At 35.2% G+C, this 24,208-nt stretch overlaps 2 long non-coding RNA genes across 3 annotated transcripts in view; one reads left to right on the top strand and one right to left on the bottom strand.

Moving 5' to 3' along the window:
* Nucleotides 1-24,208, bottom strand: part of LOC107974308 (uncharacterized) — a 98,266-nt gene that overhangs the window by 36,018 nt on the left and 38,040 nt on the right. Inside the window, exons 4-5 of one of the 2 annotated variants that reach the window (XR_008547538.2) lie at nucleotides 9,326-9,400; nucleotides 1,794-1,987 (exon numbers count right to left, since the gene is read on the bottom strand). This is a non-coding gene — a long non-coding RNA (uncharacterized LOC107974308). Of the gene's footprint in view, nucleotides 1-1,793; nucleotides 1,988-9,325; nucleotides 9,401-24,208 lie in introns of those variants that run through there. The other variant, XR_010156596.1, reaches the window with a different exon arrangement.
* Nucleotides 3,993-7,532, top strand: LOC129143740 (uncharacterized). The gene is made up of 2 exons (XR_008547540.1): nucleotides 3,993-4,053; nucleotides 7,092-7,532. It is a non-coding gene; the product is annotated as an uncharacterized LOC129143740 (long non-coding RNA).

Genomic DNA, 24,208 nt, shown 5'->3' with positions numbered 1-24,208 from the left:
CCCAAACTGGAAAGTCAATTGATTAGTTTCTGCTACCTATGAAATCATTAAGATTCAAAAGCTTATATGGAGGAGAGTTAAAACATGTAACTAAAAGTGAAAATTCTCTCCACCCCTAAGAATCTCCTGGAACCAGTGGTGAAAGAAAAGCAAATGAGTAAGGTCAGTCTTCATCTTTTAGTTGGCATAGAGAGATAAATCTACCTAGTATATTTGGCAAACTGACAATTGTCAGGAAGTTTTCTGCTTTAGATTTAAGAATTATAGTTTAAATGAATGGCAACCATAGGAAAACAAAAATATATGAAGTCCCATCCTCATTATCCTGTTTTAATATCTATCTGGACAAAATGATAACATTTGCTGCCACTGACAAAAAAGAAGAAAGGGAGAGAAAAAATATGTGTACCTTTTATATGCTACTGTAATTTGTGCTGATTGTAATGTATATAAATGTAATTAAGATATATGTGTATATGTGTGCATTTAATTGAGCTAAAAATGTATTAATTTGCTTCAGTAAAGAGACTGAATTTGGAACAGTGCCTGCAAGGCCCTTCTTTCCTTTAATAGGTCAGGGAGGCAAGTTTAATGAGGGACATAATAGGCATTTTCACCTATGCCTATTTCAAGTTTTCGATGGCGACCCAAATCTTTGCAGTTTTTCTAGAAATGAGGCATTGCTTTTGCTTCATTACACTGGTATAGAAGTATAGTTTCAGAAGCTTTCAAGTGTCTTTTCTTTCTAAGTAAACTTTACTTGATGGGTTAGAGAACCAATGTGATAATATTGCCAGCTGCTAAGATCTCTCTGAGAACATCTCCGACCAGACTGCATTTATGACTGTCATACATTTCCACTTTCACTGCTTAATCACCAAAAAATCCTATGTGGCCACACGTGGTTAGAGACTGTGGTAGACAGAATAATGCCTGCTTCTCAAAGTGCCTATGTTCTACTCTCCAAAACTTGTGAATACGTTAAGGAATTAATGTTTCAGATGGAATGAAAGTTGCTAATAAATGACTTGAAATGGGAAACTTATTCTGCATTATCCCAGTGTGCTTAATGTAATCAAAAAGTGTTTATAACTGGAAAGGGAAGGTAGATGATTGTGTCAGAGTGATGTGATATAAGGAACACTCTACTAGTCGTTGCTGGCTTTGAAGATGGAAACAGGCCAGGAACCAAGAAATGCAAGCATCTTCTAAAAGCTGAACAAAGCAAGGAAATAGATTATCCCCTAAGGTCCCGGAAAAGAATGTAGTCTAACCAATACCTTGCTTTTAGCCTGGTAAGGTTCATTTTAGACTCCTGGCTTATAGAACTGTAAACTTTTGTAATTTGTTATAGTGGCAATAGAGAACTAATACATGTAGTTCTACATGTAGAACTACTAATACATGTAGCCTATGTCAATTAATCCTGAAAAGTCTAGATATTCCTCTTTCTTTAGTACACAGCTACACTGGTTAATTGCAGCAAGTTCTTCTGTGAAAGAAAGCTTAGAAGGCCTTTTGATGTTATGGCTTGTTTCTCAAGAGCACCCGCTGTCCTCTTCATTCAAGTGACCGCGGGTCTATAAACTGACTTACAGTCTCCAGTTCTATATTTTGATGGTTTAAGTTAGGCTTTGTTCATTAGAACTATATATATTTTTTCATATATACTGAAAAATGGAACTTCTGTGAGCTTATTTAGGTTGATCTCAGGAACCAGCAAATGTGTCCACATGTCAAACAATTCTGATTACCACTCCAGCCTTGCCATCTATTTTAGTACCAGCACCTACCTTGCATTGACAGTTAAGTGCTACTATTTGGCATCATCCCTGGAGCCCAGAAACCTCATGGGAGTCATTTCAACAACAATGTCTTCCACCTTTAACTGTGGCCTACACACTGGACATCCATCATGGTGCTTTTCAAGAATGCAATAGTCTCACCAATGTAATTATTAATGACTATGTGAAGTCTTATGTAGCTTCTGTAGAGACAAAATTAAGGGTTGTTTGTGTGTGTTGTTCATTATAAATTTATTCTGAAAACTTTATGTCACTAAAACTTTGGACTTTAAAAAAAATTGAGGTACTTCAGTTTCATTTACAATAAGCCTCCCCAAAAGTATCAGCCAACCATCCAAACAAAGATAGAATCCTACTTCTTGAGGTTGTATATTGAATGTAGTCTAGAAGCAGCCTGCCTCTCTCAGGCTTTTGAATTCCTTGTGTTTCTCTTAGTCATCTGTCACAACAGCCACTCATTTTGCCAAAGCTTTTATTTAAGTCACCTAATTCTATGTGCTCACAGGTTTAATAAAATTCAATATGTCTAGCATGCCATTGGTTAATAGTGCCATCTTCTAATGTTAAATGGATCCTAGTTGTATTCAAACTCAGTTGGGCAAGAACAATAATTCAAGTTGCCTCATTGCTTGATAATCAATTGCTAATTTCTTTTATTCCAAGTTGCCTTTTTGGTGAGTGTTTTTATTTGCATACAATTCTAACCACTGACGCCACTTTTGTAGGTAGGGATCTACCAGAAAGCATGATAGAAATTCAGGGAAGATCAGGGAATTACGTTTTCGTGATATACAACCAAGAACAGTATGGACATAAGAAAACATCCAACCATCATGTGATTATTTTACACAAAATCCTTTTGCTATTAGTATCTGCCTTGTGGGACTCATAAAAAAGAGGGAAAATGGGAAAGTCAGGAAGTACAACAAAATCCCTGTTACAATTTTTGCAAAATAATTCAATACCTCTCCACAATGCTTATCAAAAGTGCCACTTACCATTAGATTAGGTTACACTTTTCTTCTTCTAATTCACATATATTTGCTTAGTATAACCTAAGTCATTTGTGGACCCTGAGCTGCAAAAATTTCTAGAAAATATAATCAGTTTTTTTTTCTTTTACTTTATCTTTTTTTAAAAGAAATAACACATATTATTTTATTTAGGGGTTGTTTGTTACAGCAACATAACCAATTGTATTCTGAATAAAAGAATAGAATATGTGCATATGCATTTATAAACACACATACATATGCACACACATTGTATGCATAGACAAACATACAAGTTGGTTAGAGTGTAAACATTCCTCTGTAGTCTGTTTTGTTTTTTGGCTAAGAAATATGTGTATTATTCAAAATTTGTTTACTGAGCACCTATTATGTCTTGGCAATTTTTAGGATTTTGATGCTACATCACTGAGCAAAACATTTTTAAAAGCCCATTGTCCATGGAGTTTATTTACATGGAAATTTATCCAAGTTTGTGAATATATAATTACTTTATTATTATTTTAAAAAATAATCTTAACCATTTTAAGTGTATACTTCTGTGAATGTAAATATATGAACATTGTTGTGAAACAGATCTCCAGTACTTTTTCATCTGATAAAACTGAGACTCTATACCCATGAAACACTCTCCTCTTCCTTCTTTCCCCAGTACCTGGTAACCCTCATTCTACTTTCTGTTTCTATAAATTTGACTACTTTAGATACTTTATATAAATGGAATCATATTGTGTTTGTCTTTTTGTGACTGGCATACTAGGAAATATATTCTTTAACTTTAGAATCTTCAGTGTACAGCAAGGCAGAGTAGGAGGCTGAGAGTCTTTGTTGGGTCAATTTGCAGTATTTTTCCACAGCTATTCTTAACATTCCTCATTGAAAAGAGGAAGTAAAAGCAAATCCTTCCTTAAATTAAAAAAAAAAAAGACTGAGAGGAGCTAAAGAGGACTAACTTAGTGTGGGCTCTTCAGAAGCAACCTCTGAAAAGAAGGTTACTACAGAAAGGATGAATTCTGAAAATTCTCATAGGTAAAATCTGAAGATTGTAATGAAAGCAGGAAAGAGCAGAGGTGTTTCGGATCAGCTTTAGCCTGATCTGGTGAGGTGTTCTTGTGTGTGATTTCATCAACACTCCATTATGAGAACAGAGCTCCTATGGTCCCATTTTAGTGAGTCATCAGCTAGATTAAGACCCAGAAAGGGGAGTTCCTATCAAAGATGGTACTATAGAAAAGGATGTGAGTATGAGCCCAAAATATAAGTAAATGTGAATTTAATAAGAATGTGTATGTCTGTGTTAAACCTAGAGGGAGAGAAAGGGACAGATGCATGCCTATGTATTTTGTAGCAACGCTTAAATAAGGTGGCAAGAATTAGTGACAACCTAAAAGGGGATCTGAAATCATATGCCATAGGTCTAAATAACTTAATTTTTTTGTAAATAATTCCAGCAATTATTAAAATTAAAGGCTACTGCCTGTATGAAAATACAACTGGGAGAGAAAGACAGTACAATGGATGTTAAAAGGAATTTCTGAAATTATCTGATTCATTCAATATAATTCATGCATTTTGTTGATAAATCCTCAACATTATGTGTTGAAAAACAGAATAATTGAGGATGTAGCAGACCCAATAAAATAAAATATATGAGGTAAATGTATGGTTTGGTATTCACACTTAAAAAAATAAATTAGGCAGCTATATACTTTTTTTAAATGACCAAAACCTATTGAACAGGAATTCCTGGAGATAACAATGATAAGTTCAGGTCAAAATACAAAATAAAACAACACAAACTAATAAATGAACAACAATAACCTGAAGACACTAGAGAGTAAATTACAAGGAAATTCTGTGTGGGGATCAACACTGAAGAAAAGTTAGCACTGGGTAAATTTCTCGTTTTTAATTACTTAGTGTAATAGAAAGCATCAGTCAATATCATGTGGGGTAGCTAAATCCCTGATAGAAAACATGCAGTCTGTCTGAGCTGAAAAAAACAAATAACAGAAATTTGTGGCAAATAGAGCCTTTGGAACCAGAAAACAAGGAACCCCACAAAAGCAAAAGCTAGCCGAGAAGCACAAATTCTGTGTTCAGACTATCTAAATCTCTGCATGAGCCCCAAATGTGCATGAGCTGGGCAGATTCAAAGCAGCCCAGATGAAGGTAAAAGAAATAAAACAAGTTTGAACTTTCTCAATCAACAGTTTTTAACTGGAATCCAACTAATTGTCAGATTTAAAAAATCAGTATTTTTCAGAGAAATATAACAAAATTCAAAGTCTCTCCACAACAAAATTTCAGTGACCAGTTTATACGAAAAAATTATTATTTGAAGCAACATAAAAATATGATCTAGTCTTAAAAAAAAGACAGCAGGACCAACCCCACGATGAGTTGAATATTAGAATGAGCAGACAAGGATTTTAAGAAAGCAATTAAATTAATGAATAAGATTTAAAAAACAGTGATACCGAATGAAAAACATAAATTTTAACAGAAATATAGGAATCAATAAAAGGAAAATTCTAAAAGTGAAAACACTGGTGGTGCATGCCTATAGTCCCAACTACTCAGGAGGCTGATGCAGAAGAATTGCTTGAACCCGGAAGGCAGAAGTTGTAGTGAGCCGAGATCGCATCATTGCACTCCAGACTGGGCAACAAGAGTGAAACTCCGTCTCAACAAAAATAAATAAATAGAAAAATTTTAAAAAAAAACGAAAATATGATACGTAGATTTAAAAATTCACCACATGGGCATAAAAGCAGAATGGAAATGACAAAGAACAGAGTCCACAAACTTAAATATAGATAAACACCAATTATCCTATCTTAAAGAGAGAAAAGATATTTTAAAACATGAATAGAGCCTCAGAGAGCTGCAGGATGTCAAAAGGTGTAACATATGTGTGAAGACATAATGGATGTACATGTTCCCATTTTATTGAAAGATATAATATTACAGATTCAAGAAGAAGAAGCTCAGTAAAGCCCAAACAGGATATGAAGAAAATGAGAATGAAAATATGAAGAAAATAAGAATGAGTACATCATAGTCAAACAGCTAAAAACAAAAGATAAACGATAATCTTGAGAGCAGCCAGCAAAAAAAGACATTAAAAAGAGAGGAACAGCAATTCAAGTTTCAAATGACTACAAACTTTTCTTCAGAAACAATGTTAGCATATGGCATGAAATAACATCTTTAAAGAGAAAATAAGCCAACCTGTCAACTGAGACTTTTAGATCCAATAAAAATATTTTTTATAAGTGAAGTCAAGCTACAGACTTGCAACAGCAAACATAAAAATGCTGAAATGGCTATGTTAATATGAGATAAAATATGTTTCAAGATAAAGAGCATTATCAGAGCTATTGAAGAGCATTTCATAATGATAAAAGGGTCAATTAATTAGGAAGCTATTGCTATAAAAATTGTGGGTGCATCTAATAACAGAGCTTCCAAATACATGAAGCAAAAAATAACAGAATAAAATGGAGAAAGAAAATGTACCCATTATACCTAACAATCAGAAATTGCTAAAAAAAAAAAAATGCAAGTAATAAGTAGTACGATTTGAATAACACTTTCAATCACCTTGACCTGGTGAATATTTATAGGACATTACACACAATAACAGAAAAATATACATTTTTAAAGCACATAGCATTTTCAGCATGATATAATACACATATGTTAGGCCGTAAAACTAGTCTCAATAAATTTGAAGGATTTAAAATCATATAGAGTATGTTTTCAGATCACAGAAGAATTAAATTAGGATCAATAACAATAATATGCCTAGGAAAACCTCAAAACATTTAGAAATTAAATAACACAATTCTAATTAATTTATAGGTCAAGGAAAGAATTAGAAAGGATTTATAAAATACCTCAAACCTAATGAAAGTGAAAATATAATATATGAATATCAGGCCTACTGCCTATTTTTTGGAAAAAAGCCACATCCTTGGGCTCATGTATTGACTGACTGCTTTCTTCCTGCAATGGCAGAGTTGAGTAATCGGGACAAAGACCATATGGAATGGCCGCAAAGTCTAAAGTATTTACAATCTGGCCTTTCACCAATGTAATTTGCTGACTTTAGCGTTAAGCTATCATTTGAAACGTTTTACCTCTTTTTAGAGGGATGGAGATTTTTAGCAATATTGATTATCTAGTTTCCAAGCTGTTTTACTCTATTTGTGTTGCATAAAGGAATTCTTGAGGCTCGGTAATTTATAAAGGACATTTATTGGGTTCACAGTTCTGCAGGCTGCACAAGAAGCACGGCACCAGCATCCACTTATGATGAGGATATCTGGCTGCTTTCACTTATGGTAGAAGGGGAAGAGGAGCCAGCATGTACACAAATCCATGGCAAGAGAGAAAGCAAGAGACAGATAAAGTGAGAAAGACCAAGAGGAGGTGCCAGGCTCTTTTTAACAACCAGCTCTCACTCATTACAGCAAGGACTGCACCAAGCCATTCATGTGGGATCCACCCACGTGACCCAAACACCTCCCATTAAGTTCCACCTCTAACACTGGAGATCAAATTTTAACATGAGATTTGGAGGAGTGCAATATCCTTACTGTTGCATTTTGTCTCTGGCCCAAAACTTATGTTCTTCTCACATTTTTCCAGTTTTTATGCTGTTTCCCTTTTAATTATAAATACCACCTTTGGGGCATTCTTTTGTTACTAAGTATGATTGTAAGCTGTTGAAAATATCAACACCACTTCTTGAACACTCTGCTGCTTAGAAATTTCTTTTGCTGGATACTCTAGGTCCTCATTCTTAAGTTCAATCCTCCAAAACGCCCTAGGGCATGGACACAGTGCAGCTAGGTTCTATGCTACCATGTAAAAATGACCACCTTTTCTCCCATTCTGCGTATGTTTCTCATCTCCATCAGAGACCTCATGAGCATGGCCTTTACTCCCCATATTTCTATCAGGTTTTTTGACACAACTACTTAACCAGTCTCTACAAAGTTTCAAACTTTCCCTTATCCTTTCTGTCTTCTTGACTGCCAAACTCTTCCATCGTCTGCCCATAAGCCAATTCCACATTTTCAGGTATCTTTCTGTTCCAAAACCAATTCCACATTTTCAGGCATCTTTAAAGCAATGCCTCACTCCTTAGTGCCAATTTTCTGTGTTAGTTTGTGTTGCTATAAAGAAATACACAAAGCTGGGTAATTTATAAAGGAAAGGTTTATTTGGCTCAAGGTTCTGCAGGCTGCACAAAAGACATGGAGCTGCCAGCCTCTGCTTTTGGTGAGGACCTCTGGCTACTTCCAGTCATGGTAGAAGGTGAGGGGAAGCCAGCAAGTACAGACATCACATGGTGAGAGAGGAAGCAAGAGAGAGAGAAAGTGAAAGAGAGCAGGAGGAGTGTTGGGCTCTTTTTAACAGCCATCTCTCAAAGGAACAGGCAGATTTTTCGAGGATGTGTAATTCTATTATTTATCTGACCACTCGTGCCAGATAAGCATGACAGATTCCACTTCCCATACAGGTTAACTTTAATTTTGCCAGAATTCCTCAAAGAATAAGAGTTTTTGAGAAATTTTAAAAAAATTTTCAAGATAGATTTTTGGAAAGAAGAAACTAGATTTGCTAACAAATTACAAATTTATCTGTATCGGGGCATTTGCATTATAAAAAATGTAAAAACTTTAAAAATCAATTTTAAAAAGAATTTTTTGTTAAGTGTTATTCTTTAATTTCAAAAAGTTTACCTTTTATGTAATCTCTTATTAATATTCACCAAATAAAATTCAAATTATTTGGACCAATAATATCAGGATAAAACTTCAATCATGATCTTTCAGTGTTTCTGGTTACAATTAAAAATGTCTACTTGTTGTAATTATGCACTAGAAATTGAAGAGCAAGTTAATCTCTTTTTTGTTTGAATTTAATTTCCTGCTAATTGATAAGACAATTGAAAATATCACAAGGCCAAAGCAGAATTTGCTTTTAAATATAGGCAATGCAACTGACTAACATTCAGTACATAGAAGAGAGTTCAATCTAGACAAATTTAGATTTCAACTCTCCTTGTATAATTTTTGTAAGGCATTGAGATGATAGTAAACCTGTGGAGTACCTATGCCTGGCATATAATAGGCATTCAATAATAATAATAACAATAATATTATTTTTAATTGTAGTTATTTTTATTTACCTCCAAAAGCAAGAAAACCATTACTATCATTAATACTGCTTTTTCATATATATACTTTAAGTTCTAGGGTACATGTGCACAATGTGCAGGTTTGTTACATATGTATACATGTGCCATGTTGGTGAGCTGCACCCATTAACTCTTCATTTACATTAGGTATATCTCCTAATGCTATCCCTCCCCTCTCCCCCCACCCCACTACAGGCCCCAGTGTGTGATGTTCCCTTTCCTGTGTCCAAGAGTTCTCATTATTCAATTCCCACCTATGAGTGCATTAATACTACTTTTTCTATGAGAGGTCTCACCTGTAAGATAGAATATGCTGGAAACCTTAAATATGCTTTCTTCCTCTCTGCTTTTCGTCCTTTTTGTGTTCACTCCTGGAAACAATAAGATATTTCTGAAACCCTATTATAAATGCTTGATATTGATCCAAAATGCACTGTTATAGAAATAATTACACATGTCCATATATATATATATATATATATATATATATATGTGCAATAGACACATGGTTCTTCAGTATTAGAAGTGCTCTTGGGAGAAAGATGACAGATAATATCTCTAAAGTTACACTGCTTTTAGAAGACAAATGGACTTTTTATTCCACTATAAGGGCTCATGTATGTGTCAATGACATTTTGCAAACAAATGAACAATGATGCTTCTGAGGCTATTAAATTTGAAATCAGAAGAAAATGATAGGTAGCACTCATCATGTAGTTAAATTATGCTTACTAGCTACTGGAGGATAAGATGTAGTGTAGGCAATCAATCAATTTTGCAGCATATTTTTAATTTCTCCAGATATTTGTAGGGATTGATTGCTATTGTTCCATTAGGTAACACCATTGCATTATTTTAAGGTTGATATCATTAGCCCCAGGCACATGCAAAATATAAAAACTAAATGTTTAAAGAAAAGGTGACCTTCTATTTCAGAACACAGATAAATAGTAAATGAGCTGTATAACCTCCAACATTGATGTTTCAAGGTAATTTAATAACAAGACCCTTAACTAAAATACTGAAGTGCAGTACTATACATCACACTTAGAGGCATTCACAGCTTGTAAGGACAATTAGTTACAGTGACTTTTCCAATTCCACCATATTAAATTCAATTAATCTATCATTGTTGAAAGATACCTTGGTTTATTAGACATTTTCTAGGCATTTCGGTCATTAATAACACTTTAAATTCATATTTGTAGCCTGGAGAGACAAGTGTTTATTTGTTTCCAAGACAATAGTTCAGACACTATAGTTTTTATAAAGGTTGGTAAAGGTCAACTCTGTGTGTGTGTGCGCATGTGTGTGTGTGGGTGTGTGTGTGAGAGAGAGAGAGAGAAAGAGAGAGAGAGAAGAGTGAATTTTGTTGCTAAGATTTTATTGCTAAGACTCTTTGGAAATAAAAACCTCCACTCCTGACCACTCTGATGATTTTTCATATTAGCCTTAGCCTGTTATCTCCAAGAAGGCAGAAACAAGATTTTGCTGTTTATGTTATACGTGATACTTTGCAGAGCATTATGTTTTTATAGATATTAGTTTTGATTCCAAAGTTGCAACAGTTGATATTAAAACTGTTACAAAGTAAAGAAGAGAAATACATGGAACAAGAATTCATCTCAATTATTCTAAATGGCAGTCCTCAAGTGACATTTAGGTAGTGTATCTCAGTCTTTAAGAACTCCAGCTTTGGAGTCAGAGAAACATGAGCTTGAGTCTCAGCTGCTCTCGGCTTCTTTGTGGATATTTGCTGATAATGGGCAACATAATTATGTTTTCTAAATCTTATTTTCCTCATTGATAAATGGGTAAAACAAGAACACTCATTACGTTGGCTTGTGTAAATTATTGTTATGCATTTTTTTCATGTTCAAACAAGCAACTAAATTATTGAAAATGTATCTGTCTCTAAGATGCTTGAAGAACCTACAGCACTTGCCTAGTGTATGACTTATAGAGAGTAGGAAGGAAATAGCACCTGCCACTGTTAGTTGCTTACCAGTTTATTAGTCATTTCTACTTTCTGTTTTGCAATAAGAATTCTAATTTTATTCAGATTTGAAGGAAGCAGTGTGTCTACACAAAGCATGACTAGTGATTAATCTTGTCAGTTACATTAATCCTGTATCTTTACCTGGTTTAGGGTTGAGGATGTGACCCTGTTTTGGTAAAAAAGACATAAGAGTAATCCTGCTGAGGACCCTTGGAGAAATAGTTTCCTCTCTAATTAAAAGAGGAAAGTGCATAATTGGGCCCTTCAGCCTCTCCCCACCTTTGCCTGTGTGCACAGTTACACTGGATTATGAGGTTTGTAGCAGCAGCAGCCACAGGCAATCATGAGGGAAGAGGCAAGAGACTCATAAATGACTGAAGGGCCTGATGTGGTTGAACTGCTGAATTAACCTCTGAACTTCTTGTCATTCAAGATTTATTAATATAACCCTGTGTTTAAGCCACTGATCCTAAGGATGCTATTATTTAAAGCCAAAAACATTGTAGTCTGCTGCTATTGTTAAAATGCATAATCCTATTAAATTTTTTCTTTGGGTAGTCCCAAATGAGGAAGGAAAGGGGTAATATCTAAAAACACTTAAATTTAGTAATTGATGTATTTCATTTATTCATTGATTGGATACATGTTTATTCAACTGTAAAAGTGAAGCAAATATGTATTAGGTATTGTGGGGAACACTCAACAAATTGGAGAGGATAGTGAATGAGCAACAGCACCTTATAATAAAATCCCATAGGGGTGGAAGCATGACAGAACAAAATTTTAATCTGGGCATTGCAATAGCAAACATTATGGCCTTCAATTTGCTTAGTTTCTCAGAGTCTCTGTAAAGTGAGTATATAGTGATCTCTACCTCTAGTACCACTTCAAAAATTGGTGATTAGTGTTATCATTTATTATTTAGTCACTATCCCTAACCTAAATAAATAGTAGTTGGATGAATGAGCAAATTATATATTTTCTCATTGGTACCAACAATGACATATTTTGCCTAAACTTTAGTTCTCTAGAAAAAAAAAATGAAACAAATTTACTTTAGAAAATGTCGCTTAAAAATCAGTCACTAGAAATTTAAATAAAGATGTAGAAATGTTTATGAACCTAAGGCTATTGAGAGGATACCATCTATGAACCATTTACTTTCTTGGGGATTTTCTTCTCTGCATTATTTTGCAGCACTAGTTGTATATTTTTGCTTTAAAAATTTAGGCCAAAATAAAAAGTATACATATTCACTTTTTTTATTTGAAAATACCAGTCTAGAATAATCAAAACCTCCTCACGTTAAAAGAGCCAGGTAAGTATAGATACTCATACAAAGTATAATTAATACACACATGTAATTGTAGTGACAAATAATGAAATATATAATAATGACTATTAAAACATCAATAAAGTTAGCCCTCCATATGTGCAAGTTCTATTTATTTTTCTGTTTTTATTTTTAAATTTTTTTGAGACAGGATCTATCACTCTGTCACCTAGGCTGGAGTGTTAAATAGTCAACTTTATATGGGCGGATGTACAGTAGATTATATACAAATACTATGTTATTTTATATAAGGAATTTGAGCATCCATGAAGTTTTATATCTGTGGGGGTCCTGGAACCAATCCTCCATGGATACTGACAGAGGACTGGATGTATTTGTGTGACCACTATTAACTTTCAACTTATTTTCCTGGCGTATACCCAAAAATCATACAAGGTAAAATTTATATTTGGCAAAAGAATTGGAGGCTTACCCTTATTGAATGCAATCTAAAAATAAGGTATCAATTGTCAAATCACCTAAACACTTATTAATAGTAGCAATCATAGCTAACTTTTATTGAGCTAGACATTTTATGCTAGACATATATGTGCTAGACACTGTTCTAAGCACTCTGTGTATTAATTCATTTAAACTCATCATGTTACTAATATTATTCTTATTTTACAAAGGAAAAAACTTAGGTACAGAGAGGTTTATTAACTTGTTTAAAGGTACACAGTTGGTAAGTGGCAGATCTGGAATATGATCTGGGATATGACTGAGGCACTGTGCTGTAGATCCCATGCTTTTAACTATAACATACCTTATTTGGAAGAGGTGAGATTTACATTAGGACAGCATTAGTAAGTGCTCATGGTTTGGATCTTAAATGTTTGGGGTTTCTGATAAATAAAAATTCAATAAGGTTTTGAGTAAGTACTGATGCTTGCTTGAGAAAGTGGACTTTTCCTAGAAACCTGACAAGTTATGATTTGAATAGGCAGTGCATCAAGGAATGTGTGCGTTCAGGCAGGGAAAAGAGCAAGAGTAAAAATACTAGTGCAGTAGTAAATTTATAACATACATGAGATTTTAATGATATGGATGAAAACATTTTAAGGAAACAAATTTTTATTTGTTTGTTGTCGATTCCTTTTCTTTGTAGTTTCCATGCTCCTCTATTCCCTGCAGAGCTCATTCTTCATTCAGTGATGTGGTAGGCTTAATAATGACTCCCAAAAGATATCCACACTCTAATCCCTGGAAACTTTAAGTGCGTTTTATTACATGGCAAAATACACTTTGCAGATGTATTTAAGATTATGAATTTCAAAATAGGCAGATTATTCTGGATTATCTGGGTGGGTGCTGATATGGCTTGGCTCTGTGTCCCCACCCAAAATTCTTCTTTTAGATCCCATAATTCCCATGTGTTGTGGGAGGGACCCAGTAGGAGATGACTGAATCATGGGGGTGGGTCTTTCCCATGCAGTTCTCATGATTGCAAATGGGTCTCATGAGATCTAATGATTTTAAAAACAGGAGTTTCTTTGCACAAGCTCTCTCTTTGCCTGCTGCCATTCACATAAGATGTGACTTGCTCTTCCTTGCCTTCTGCCATAATTGTGAGTCCTCCCCATCCAAAACCCTTTGTCCCATATAAGGTACCCAGTCTCGGTTATGTCTTTATCAGCAGTGTGAACGCAGACCATTACAGTAAATTGGTACTAGGAGAGTGGAGCACTGCTGAAAAGACACACGAAAATATGAAAGCAACTTTGGAACTCGGTAACAGGCAGAGTTGGAACAATACGGAGGGCTCAGAAGAAGACTGAAAAATGTGGGAAAGTTTGAAACTCCCTAGAGACTAGTTGAATGGCTTTGACCAAAATGCTGATAATGATATGGACAATAAAATCCAGGCTGAGGTGGTCTCAGAAATGAGAAACTTAATGGGAACTGGAGCAAAGGTGACCCTTGTTATGTTTTAGCAAACAGACCGGTGGCATTTTGCCCCCGCCCTAGAGATCTGTGGAACTTTGAATTTGAGAGAGATGATTTAGGGTATCTGGCAGAAGAAATTTCTAAGCAGCAAAGCACTCAAGATGTGACTTAAGTGCTGTTAAGGGCATTCAGTTTTAGAAGGAAAGCAGAGTATAAAAGTTTGGAAAATTTGCGGCCTGACAATGCAACAGAAAAGAAAATCCCATTATCAGAGGAGAGATTTAAGCTGGCTGCAGAAATTTGCATAAGTAACAGGGAGCTGAATGTTCACCCCCAAGACAATGGGGAAAATGTCTCCAGGGCATGTCAGAGGTCTTCACGGCAGACCCTCCTATCACAGGCCCAGAGGCATAGACAGAAAAGATGGTTTTGGGTTTTGTGGGCTGGGCCCAGGGCCCCCATGCACTTAGTACCCTGCATCCCAGTCACTCCAGCCACAGCTAAAAGGGCCCAAGGTACAGCTCAAGCTGTGGCTTCAGAATGTGCAAGCCCCAAGTCTTGGCAGCTTCCACGTGGTGTTGAGCCTGCAAGTTCACAGAAGTCAAGAATTGAGGTTTGGGAACCTCCGCCTAGATTTCGGAAGATGTATGGAAATGCCTGGATGCCCAGGCAGAAGTTTGCTCTAGAGGAGCGGCTCTCATGGAGAACCTCTGCTAGGGCAGTGCAGAAGGGAAATGTGGAGTGGGAGTCTGCACTAGAGTCCCTGCTGGGGCACTGCCTAGTGGTGCTTTGAGAAGAAGGCTACCATCCTCCAGGCCCCAGAATGGTAGATCCACTGACAGCTTGCCCTGTGCCCCTGGAAAAGCCACAGAGAATGCCAGCTAGTGAAAGCAGCCAGGAGAGAGGTTGTACCCTGCAAAGCTACAGGGGTGGAGCTGCACAAGACCACGGGAACCCACCTCTTGCATTGGTGTCAGCTGAATGTGAGACATGGAGTCAAAGGAGATCATTTTGGAGCTTTAAGATTTGACTGTCCCACTGGATTTCCTTCTTTTTTATTTCTTATTTCTTTTTTTTTTTTTTTTTTGACAGAGTCTCGCTCTGTCTCCCAGGCTGGAGTGCAGTGGTGTGACCTTGGCTCACTGCAAGCTCCAACTTCCAGGTTCACACCATTCTCCTGCCTCAGCCTCCTGAGTAGCTGGGACTGCAGGCATCCACCACCACACCTGGCTAATTTTTTGTATTTTTAGTAGAGATGAGGTTTCACCGTTTTAGCCAGGATGGTCTCTATCTCCTGACCTCATGATCTGCCCACCTTGGCCTCCCAAAGTGCTGGGATTACAGGCATGAGTCAGCTTGCCCAGCTGTCCGACTGTATTTCAAACTCGCACGGGGCCTGTTGTTTCTTTGTTTTGGTCAATTTCTCCCATTTGGAATGGTTGTATTTACCCAATGCCTGTACCCTCTTTGCATCTAGGACATAACTGACTTGCTCTGATTTTACAGGCTCATAGGCGGAAAGGGCTTGCCTTGTCTCGGATGAGACTTTGGACTTTTGAGTTAATGCTGAAATGAGTTGAGACTTTGGGGGACTGTTGAGAAGGCATGATTGGCTTTGAAATGTGAGGATATGAGATTTGGGAGGATCCAAGGGTAGAATGATATGGTTTAGTTCTGTGTCCCCATCCAAATCTCATCTTGAGTTGTAACTTCCATGGTTCTCATGTGTCTTGGGAGGATCCTGGTGGAAAGTAGTTGAGTCATGGGGGTCTTTCCCATTCTGTTCTCATGATAGTGGGTGGATCTCATGAGATCTGATGGTTTTAAAAATGGGAGTTTCTCTGCACAAGCTGTCTCTTTGCCTACTGCCATCCAAGTAAGATGTGACTTGCTGCTCCTTGCCTTCTGCTATGATTGTGAGGCCTCCACAGCCACGTGGAACTGTAAGTTCACTAAATGCTTTTTCCTGTATAAATCACCCAGTCTTTGGTATGTCTTTTTCAGCAGTGTGAAAATGGACTAATGCAGGCACAATCTAATCACGTGAGTCCTTAGGAACAGGAAACTTTGGCTGGACTCAGGAAGAAGATACAATAGCAGGAGAAGGTAGAAGAGGTGTGGTAGAAGGGACATTCAGGGAGATTCCAAGCCTGCAACTCAATGTGCTGTTGCTAGTGCTGAGATGTAAGAGTCACATGGAACAACAAGGGAGAGGCTTCTGGGAGCTAAGTGTGGCTGTTGGCTGATAGGAAGCAAATAAAGGAACTAGTTCTACAACATTAAGAAACTGAAATCTGTTAACATCCTCAGTGAACTTGAAGTGGATTCATCTCTATAGCCTCCAGGAAAGAGCTAGTCCTGTTGACACTTCCTTGGTTTTAGTCCAGTGAGATCCATTTCAGGTTTCCAAACTACAGAAACTGTGAGATAATAAATGTATGTTGTTTTAAGCCACCAAATTTGTGGTAATTTGTTACAGCAGTAATAATAATTAAAAAAAATGGTGTGCAGAAGATTATATCTGGATTATGAGGAGGCAGGTGCAGAAATTTCTATTATTTTTCCTTACTCCTCACTCCATGTTCTGATAATAATGGAAATATAAGTAAATACTCCAAAACCTTTTTCTTATGTTACTCAGAAGTCTGGTATTAAAAATTGTACATTTCTATGTTTATCTGTCAAGATTTTTAACTAGAAATGTCATCATTTCTTAAAGTATTTAAAAAATGGTATATTAGATAGATAGTCAATTTTTCTTCTCTCTGCAGTAGGAGTTTTCACTTAACTGGGATATTTTTATTCTTAGCCAATACTTATAGGAAAGCTGTGGAATAAAGGGTTGTGTTACTCTGAGAGTTTTTTGAGATTAAATTCTTTATAGATTTTTATACGAGGGAAGAAGAGGAACGAGTTTTCCCTCCTGGTATATTGGAATATAAAAAGAAAACATTTAAGGCTGCTCTCTACTTAGTGGTTATGAGATAGGTGCTGGTAACTAAGGTTGGTTGTGTTTTTTAACATATGAGATTTATGCCTTTTGCCAAGGGAAATAATTCCAGAACTAAATATGTTTTTCCTCTCGGTTTATCTTTGTATTACTTTTTATATTCCAGGCTTTATCATGGTCTACTGCCCTCATGTGGATCTGTTTGTGAGAATTAAAAACAACTGCCTAATCAAAAACTTGTTAATAACTTCAGCTGGTCTCCTTTTACAATTAATCTAGTTAGTTTAGCATTTATAAACATACAACATTGAGTTTTGGAATAATTACTTTTCAACACTAAAACTGTGAAACTTATCTGAAAAGACTATTCTATCCTGGACCAATTTCCTTCAGAAACTTAAGAAAATAACCAACAAACCTGATCTTAAAGCAGAGGATTTTTTCTTTCACTGAATGAATTTGAAGTGAATACTTTTTGTTGATTAGCTCCCTTTTTCTTAGTTTTTGGATTCAAATAATTAAAGCTATAGTAAATAGAAGTGTCTCTTTTTGTGTGTTCAAACTTCAGAAATAACGCTAAGAAGAATTTAGAATTTAAAGTGGTACATACTTAACCTTAAATGAAAATAGAATTATAGGGATTATCAGATTGAACTGACTCACAATGATTTAGATTACATTTACCTAATTTCTTTTGTGAATAATTGTATTTTAATACTTACATTTCCTTTCATGTTGATTCCAGAACTTAGATTACTAATTATCTTAGCTTTCAAGGGAAAAATATTTAAATAAATAATGTATTCTTCTGTTTAATTTTATTTTATTGTCAAGAAAAATAATTTAGAATCTCCTCACCTTAACTGGGACTTTCCCTTCCTTGTTGTGACTCTGTTTCAGGCTAACAAAAATCAAGCACTTTTCCTGACACAGATGTACTATTATAATTTGTATTTTCAGATTTTGTAAAGTATTTTTCATTATTTCTTAAAAATCTGGTTATACATATAATACATTGTCATTCTAAAAATGTTTGGGGAAATTTTGTGAAGAAGGCAATAGAAATCACCTCTGACTAAACAATCAAAAAATGTTACTATTTTTGGGGATGTTTATTTTTAAGACTTTTATTATACATATATAATGGACATTTTGCAAGAAAATTAGTATCATTTTTCTTATTCCAATATCTTTCACCTGGCCCAAGATATACTTCGGAGAAATGTATGGATGGTCAGAGAAGATAGGTAGAAAAACAAAGGATAATAATAAACTTTTGCCATTCAAAATAAGATTTTCCAGAATGTCTTCAAAACCAGTCTTCATTAGAGATAAGGATTTTCCTAAATTTATTTTACTTCACATTTAACCTGTTAAGCAGCAGGGCCTAGAGGGCTGTTTTTGTTGTTGTTGTCGTTGTTGTTGAGACGGAGTCTTGCTCTGTCACCCAGGCTGGAATGCAGAGGCATCATCTCCTCTCACTGCAACCTCTGCCTCCCGGGTTCAAGCGATTCTCGTGCTTCAGCCTCCTGAGTAGCTGGGATTACAGGCACCCGCCACTACACCCCACTAATTTTTGTACTTTTAGTAGAGACGGGGTTTCACCATGTTGGCCAGGCTGGTCTCGAACTCCTGACCTCAGGTGATCCACCCACCTCGGCCTCCCAAAGTGCTGGGATTACAGACGTGAGCCACTGTGCCCAGCTCTTTTTTTTTTAAATAACTTAAATAACATACCCTATTTTTCATTAAAGTTTCAGAAGCTAGAGTTGGGAAAAAGTTAGAAATGTGACCAAGAATTGAGGAAACATGACAAGGAAAGGAGAGAAAAAGAAAGAGGACAAAGAGATTGAGGAGGTGTTCAGGATCCAAGCTAATAGTGCCCCTTCACTTTCCTGTCTCCAATCCAAGCCAAAGGGCTAAGCCTCAAAAAGGGGAAAAGGGTTACTTTACAAATATACAGAGAAGCTGAAAAAAGCACTGAAGGCAGACTAGAATTGAACTAAAATGAGGTGGCTATTTAAGGGGACAGAGCTGACGAGTAGGCAGAGAGAAGAAGAGGGAGCAAATTTGCATGTAAGACTCATGTGGTTATATGGTGCTGTGCTGGCTTGAGTGCCTGGTTGCCAACTGGGGTAGGCCATTGAAAGGATGTGCAGTGCTCATAGCAGAGGCTACAGGTGGGGCAGGTTGGTTGGAAAATATGGCAAAGTTTCGAAAATGATTTTAGACAGTTAGAGTTATGTGGAAGTCATGTCAACCAGAAGGGCTACTGAGAATAGACTGAAGGGAAGTAAGGTCATGAGTTGTGTCATCTGTTGACACCCACTTTAAACACTAACAGGGAGATCCAGGCAGACAAGGAATGTTGCTGTGGAGCACAGAGTAGCCATAGGTTACTTGGCTGGTACAATGACTGACTTCTGTTCAGCAAAGTTACATGACTTCTTTTGCCTACATTCGTCTGGACATCATCTTAGAAAGAAGCAGGGGTTTAGTGAGAAATAAAAATAAGAGAAGCTGAACAATTATTCCAAAAGACGAATGTTTAGCTTGACTAAAGATCGAGTAAGAGCTAAAGTGAATACAGTTTTCTCTGCTACCGAGGGAGTAGAAATTTGAAAGTGTTAAAGAAAAATTATGGGAGGCCATTGCTTTGGACTGAACTCCTGCACTAGGCTCCAGTAGACAAGACTAAACCAAAAAAGCATCACTCATGCTAAATGCCACATAATCAAACTTTAAGGAAACAGAGAGGTCCCCAAACAGACCACGTTTTCGTAGAAACAGAAGATTCCAATCTACCTGCATCAGAGTAATAAGGAGGTCACTCTGCTTCAACCCTTACAAAAAAGTAACCTGAAGTAACCTGATGTTCACCAGTTCTTTCTTCTATTGTTCTGTTTCCTTTTTCCCATCTTATATAACTATATATGTAAATACACACAGAGACACATATGTACACACATGCATGCACAAAGGAAATAAAATTTGTATACTATCGTATTTAATATTATAGCATAGCTATTTTCTCCCTTCAATAATTAAGTTTGAAATTATCCATTTAAAAGTATGTATTGTGAAATATAACACACATTTATGAACTAAATTCACATGAAGAAGCCTGCTGTGGATTACTTCTTAGTTCCTCAATTTAGTAAGTGTTTACTAACATTAATATTTGCTAATTTTTAAATTTATAAAAATTATTATCTCATTGTTACATAATCTTTATCAACTACATATGTTCCATAAGCAATATGGTATAATTTTTATTTTAAAAAATTGACATAATGAACTTATACTGTATGTTTTATTTTGTAGCCTACTTTTAAAACAACTTAACATTGTGTTAAGTATTTAATAAATTTTAAACATTGTATCACATGACATTATATGACTAGGCCTTTTTATGTATATAGTACAATATTATATGACTATATCACAAAATTTTAATGTATTCTATTAGCGACAACATCTGAGGTGTCTTCATTACTTTGCTATCAGAAACCACACTGCTCTAATCATTTTCGTACATAGATATTTTATGATGAAGAGTATGAATTTCTCTAGGGCATATCATACAGATGGAGTGAATGTGTTACAGATTACCTATGTTTTCCACTCTATTAGCAATGCCAAACTATTTTTGGAATAGATTAAAACAACAAAATTATACTTAGTAGCTTTGGAAAATATTTTTTAAAGTAGATACTTTATGATTTGGGTATCTATTTCTTTAGCTTGGAATTGAGATTTTTTAAATTTATGATTTATTTAACACCAGTAAAATAAATATCTTTGTGTGCTCTATACACTGTGTCAAAGTTTCTATGTATTTCCTTTTAATCAATTTTTATATTTGAAATTATGCTGATCAAGTTTGATCATTTTCGTGTCCTTGATAAAATTTTCATGCTTAAATACACTCTTATATGAGATCATCCATATATATCTATTTTCCTTGCCACCTGTGAAACATAGTGCTGTTATTAAGAGTCATTGTACAATAACATCAAAGAACAAATAGACTTGAAAGAATCAAGTATAGTATTTATATTTTTTCTTACCCATATCAGCTATTGACTATAAACAGGGGCGTTTGCCAGTTTTCCAGAATAGTAGGAATGCTTTTTTTACTCAAATTATTTTCATTAGAATATTGAAATTACCGTATACTAGTCTGAGAACTTTTTTTTTAAGTGTCTGTCATTTCCAGTTATGCCTTTTTTGCTTTACAAGAAAAAAGGCCCATGATAAAACTTCTGCAAATCCTGCTCTGATACACAAAAAAGCAAATGCTTCTCTTTTTATGACTAGTGCTAAGCAAAGCAATATATGTAAAATATTTTTAGCTAAATCATCATAGCATTTCTGAGAAAAAATTTAGTACATCTGGAAAAAAAGGAAAGCTCAAATAATTCTAAAAATGTTATCTGATATGTATCAAATCTGTAATTGTTTTGCATTGATTTTAAACATCATTGGCTATTCTTAAATATATTTCAAATTTTTTTAAATGGCCCCAATTATTCTATAGAATTCCTTGAGATTTTATTTCAAATTGTGTTTCTTTTTGGATGCACAGTTATGTTTAAAGGGTTAATCATGCAGAAATGTAAGCTGTGAATCAATAATAACCATGCTGGAAATTAACCTCCAAGGGAAAGGTAAATCTACTGAGATTGTACAAGACAGAACTGCACTAATGCCAGTCAATTTTATTTAGATTGAATCGCCTACAACTAGAGCTGAGTTAACCAGAGCCCTCAATTTCTTTTTTTCTTTCTTTCCTTTAGTAGTGGCCTAGGTGATTTGATTTCAATTCACCTGGGGTTTTGAGAAACAAAATCCTCCCCCATAAAAACTGCATGGTGTTTATGACCACCACAGGGATGGTTTAAAAAACAATGAAAAAAGTGGGCTTATGAAAAATAAAGCTGCCTAATTACAGCAAATGGGCTTAATTTAAAAAACACAGGTGCCTCTTTTATAAGGTTTGGTTGTGTTCTTGCCCATAGCATGTTTATATAGTATGGGATAAAACTGAAATCTTTGCTGTGGCCAGCTTTAAATGGGGGAACATTTGGTTCAACTCTATTTACAGTTTGGATCGTATATGATGTCATAGAAAATATAAAACCTGCAAAGACATGTTTCTGCCTTGACGTATATAATATCTAGTTCATTATTTATGAAATTCAAGTAAAATAATATCAATTAATGCTGTGTCAAAGAGCTCATTTGCTATATATATTGTCTTAAGTAGAAGTACAAAAGGGTTTATTCAATAGTTTATATTATTTTACTTTTAGAAATCTGTGATATGAGAAGCATTAAAATGTAGTTAGTGAAAATAATTTTTGCTAAAATAATTTTGGTTATGGTGGATTTCTATAAGCTTATAATGCCTGACTTTTGATACATGTATTTTTCTGATAGATGTCTCCTGGATGTGATAGGCTTTCAAATCTCCTTACTCTAGGCACTGAAAGTTTAGGTTAGTTCCTTGGGGTTCTTGTGTTTCTAAATCAAGCAAGTATCTAATCTTTTTCTTGTCCTTGAGTAGTTAGAAGTTGCACCATAATCAGATATTTAGAACAGAATTACTTAATGAGACTCAGGGAGGAAACCAATGAACTCCAAAGATTACCATCTTGAAATTAACCCAAGGCAGTAAAGAGAACAACAAGTCATACAAACTCAGTTTCTAATTGCTTTGCGAAACATATTATAAATACTTCACCTAAAATTCACTAAATAATATCATGTTAGATACTTTATTGAATTTATGCATAGATTCATAGATTTCAAATAAGCTAAGAAATCTCACATGGTTACAGGTATGTATCTATTCACTTTTTATTTTTATAAGAGAAAAATCTATTCAAGCTATTTTGGTTTAATTAACTTTTATATTAATTTTATGGTTATATTTGGAAAGCATATGTTATGTCACAGAATGAAACCCTCATGTTCTTAATCTGTAAAATTAAGATACTACATCCTCCTTGGAGGTTTGAATAATGATGTTCCCTCCAAAATTCATGTTGAAACTTCATCTTCATTGTACCAGTTTTACAACGTGAGGCCTTTTGGGGAATTGATTAAGTCACGAGGGCTCCAAAATCATGAATAGATTAGTGCCTTATAAAAAGGTTAGAGAAAACTAGCCTGGGTCCTTTTTGCCCTTCTGCCATGTGAGGACACAATCTTCACCCTCTCTGCCATGTTGAGGACATGGCAAAAAGCCCCTTACCAGACACCAAATGCTGACAGCTTGAACTTGGACTTTCCAGACTTCAGATATGTGAGAGGTAAGTTTCTGTTCTTTAAAAATTACCTAGTTTTGAGTATTTTTAAATAGCAGCTATACATAGAACTAGACATAGAGTTCCTAGTGAAATTGCAGGAACTCAATAAATGGTACAATTATGTTGTTGTGTTTACACTAATATATTCATTTCTGACATTCTTATCTGAAAAATCTCCCTGTTTTAAAATAATATTTTCATTATCAACTGTTACTAATTACATTTGATCTGGGACTCATTCTCATACACAGGTCAAATATGTACACATATCACTAGCAACTAGTAGTATTGATCACGTTTTGCTGATATTTTAAGAAAACTTCTGCATAACTTTCTTTACATCTAAATATATTTCCATTTTCACCATTATATTATGTTTTGAAAAGAACAATCCTATTAAACATTAATAAAAAAATTTCCTACCATCATATGACTCAATATCTTAATAACAGCCTATAGAGCTTATTTTGCATCTAATACATTACAAATGGTATGTTATGTTATGCATATTAAACATATTTCTAGCCTTCACAACACACATATTATGATCAATTGGATACGATGTGAAGAGAGTTGAAAAGATTATGTAATTTGCCTACAGTGGCTAAAACATGAACTGATACAGGTTTGTCTGACTCTTACTTTCCCAATTTTTCTAGCAACAGTCATCTTTTATTGAGGTTGACTCAACCAACC

The sequence above is a fragment of the Pan troglodytes genome, chromosome 3 (assembly GCF_028858775.2).
Source record: "Pan troglodytes isolate AG18354 chromosome 3, NHGRI_mPanTro3-v2.0_pri, whole genome shotgun sequence".
Taxonomy (NCBI): Eukaryota; Metazoa; Chordata; class Mammalia; order Primates; family Hominidae; genus Pan; species Pan troglodytes.
The sequence above is the reverse complement of the archived record's forward strand: the minus strand, read 5'-3'. Positions and strand labels throughout refer to the sequence as shown.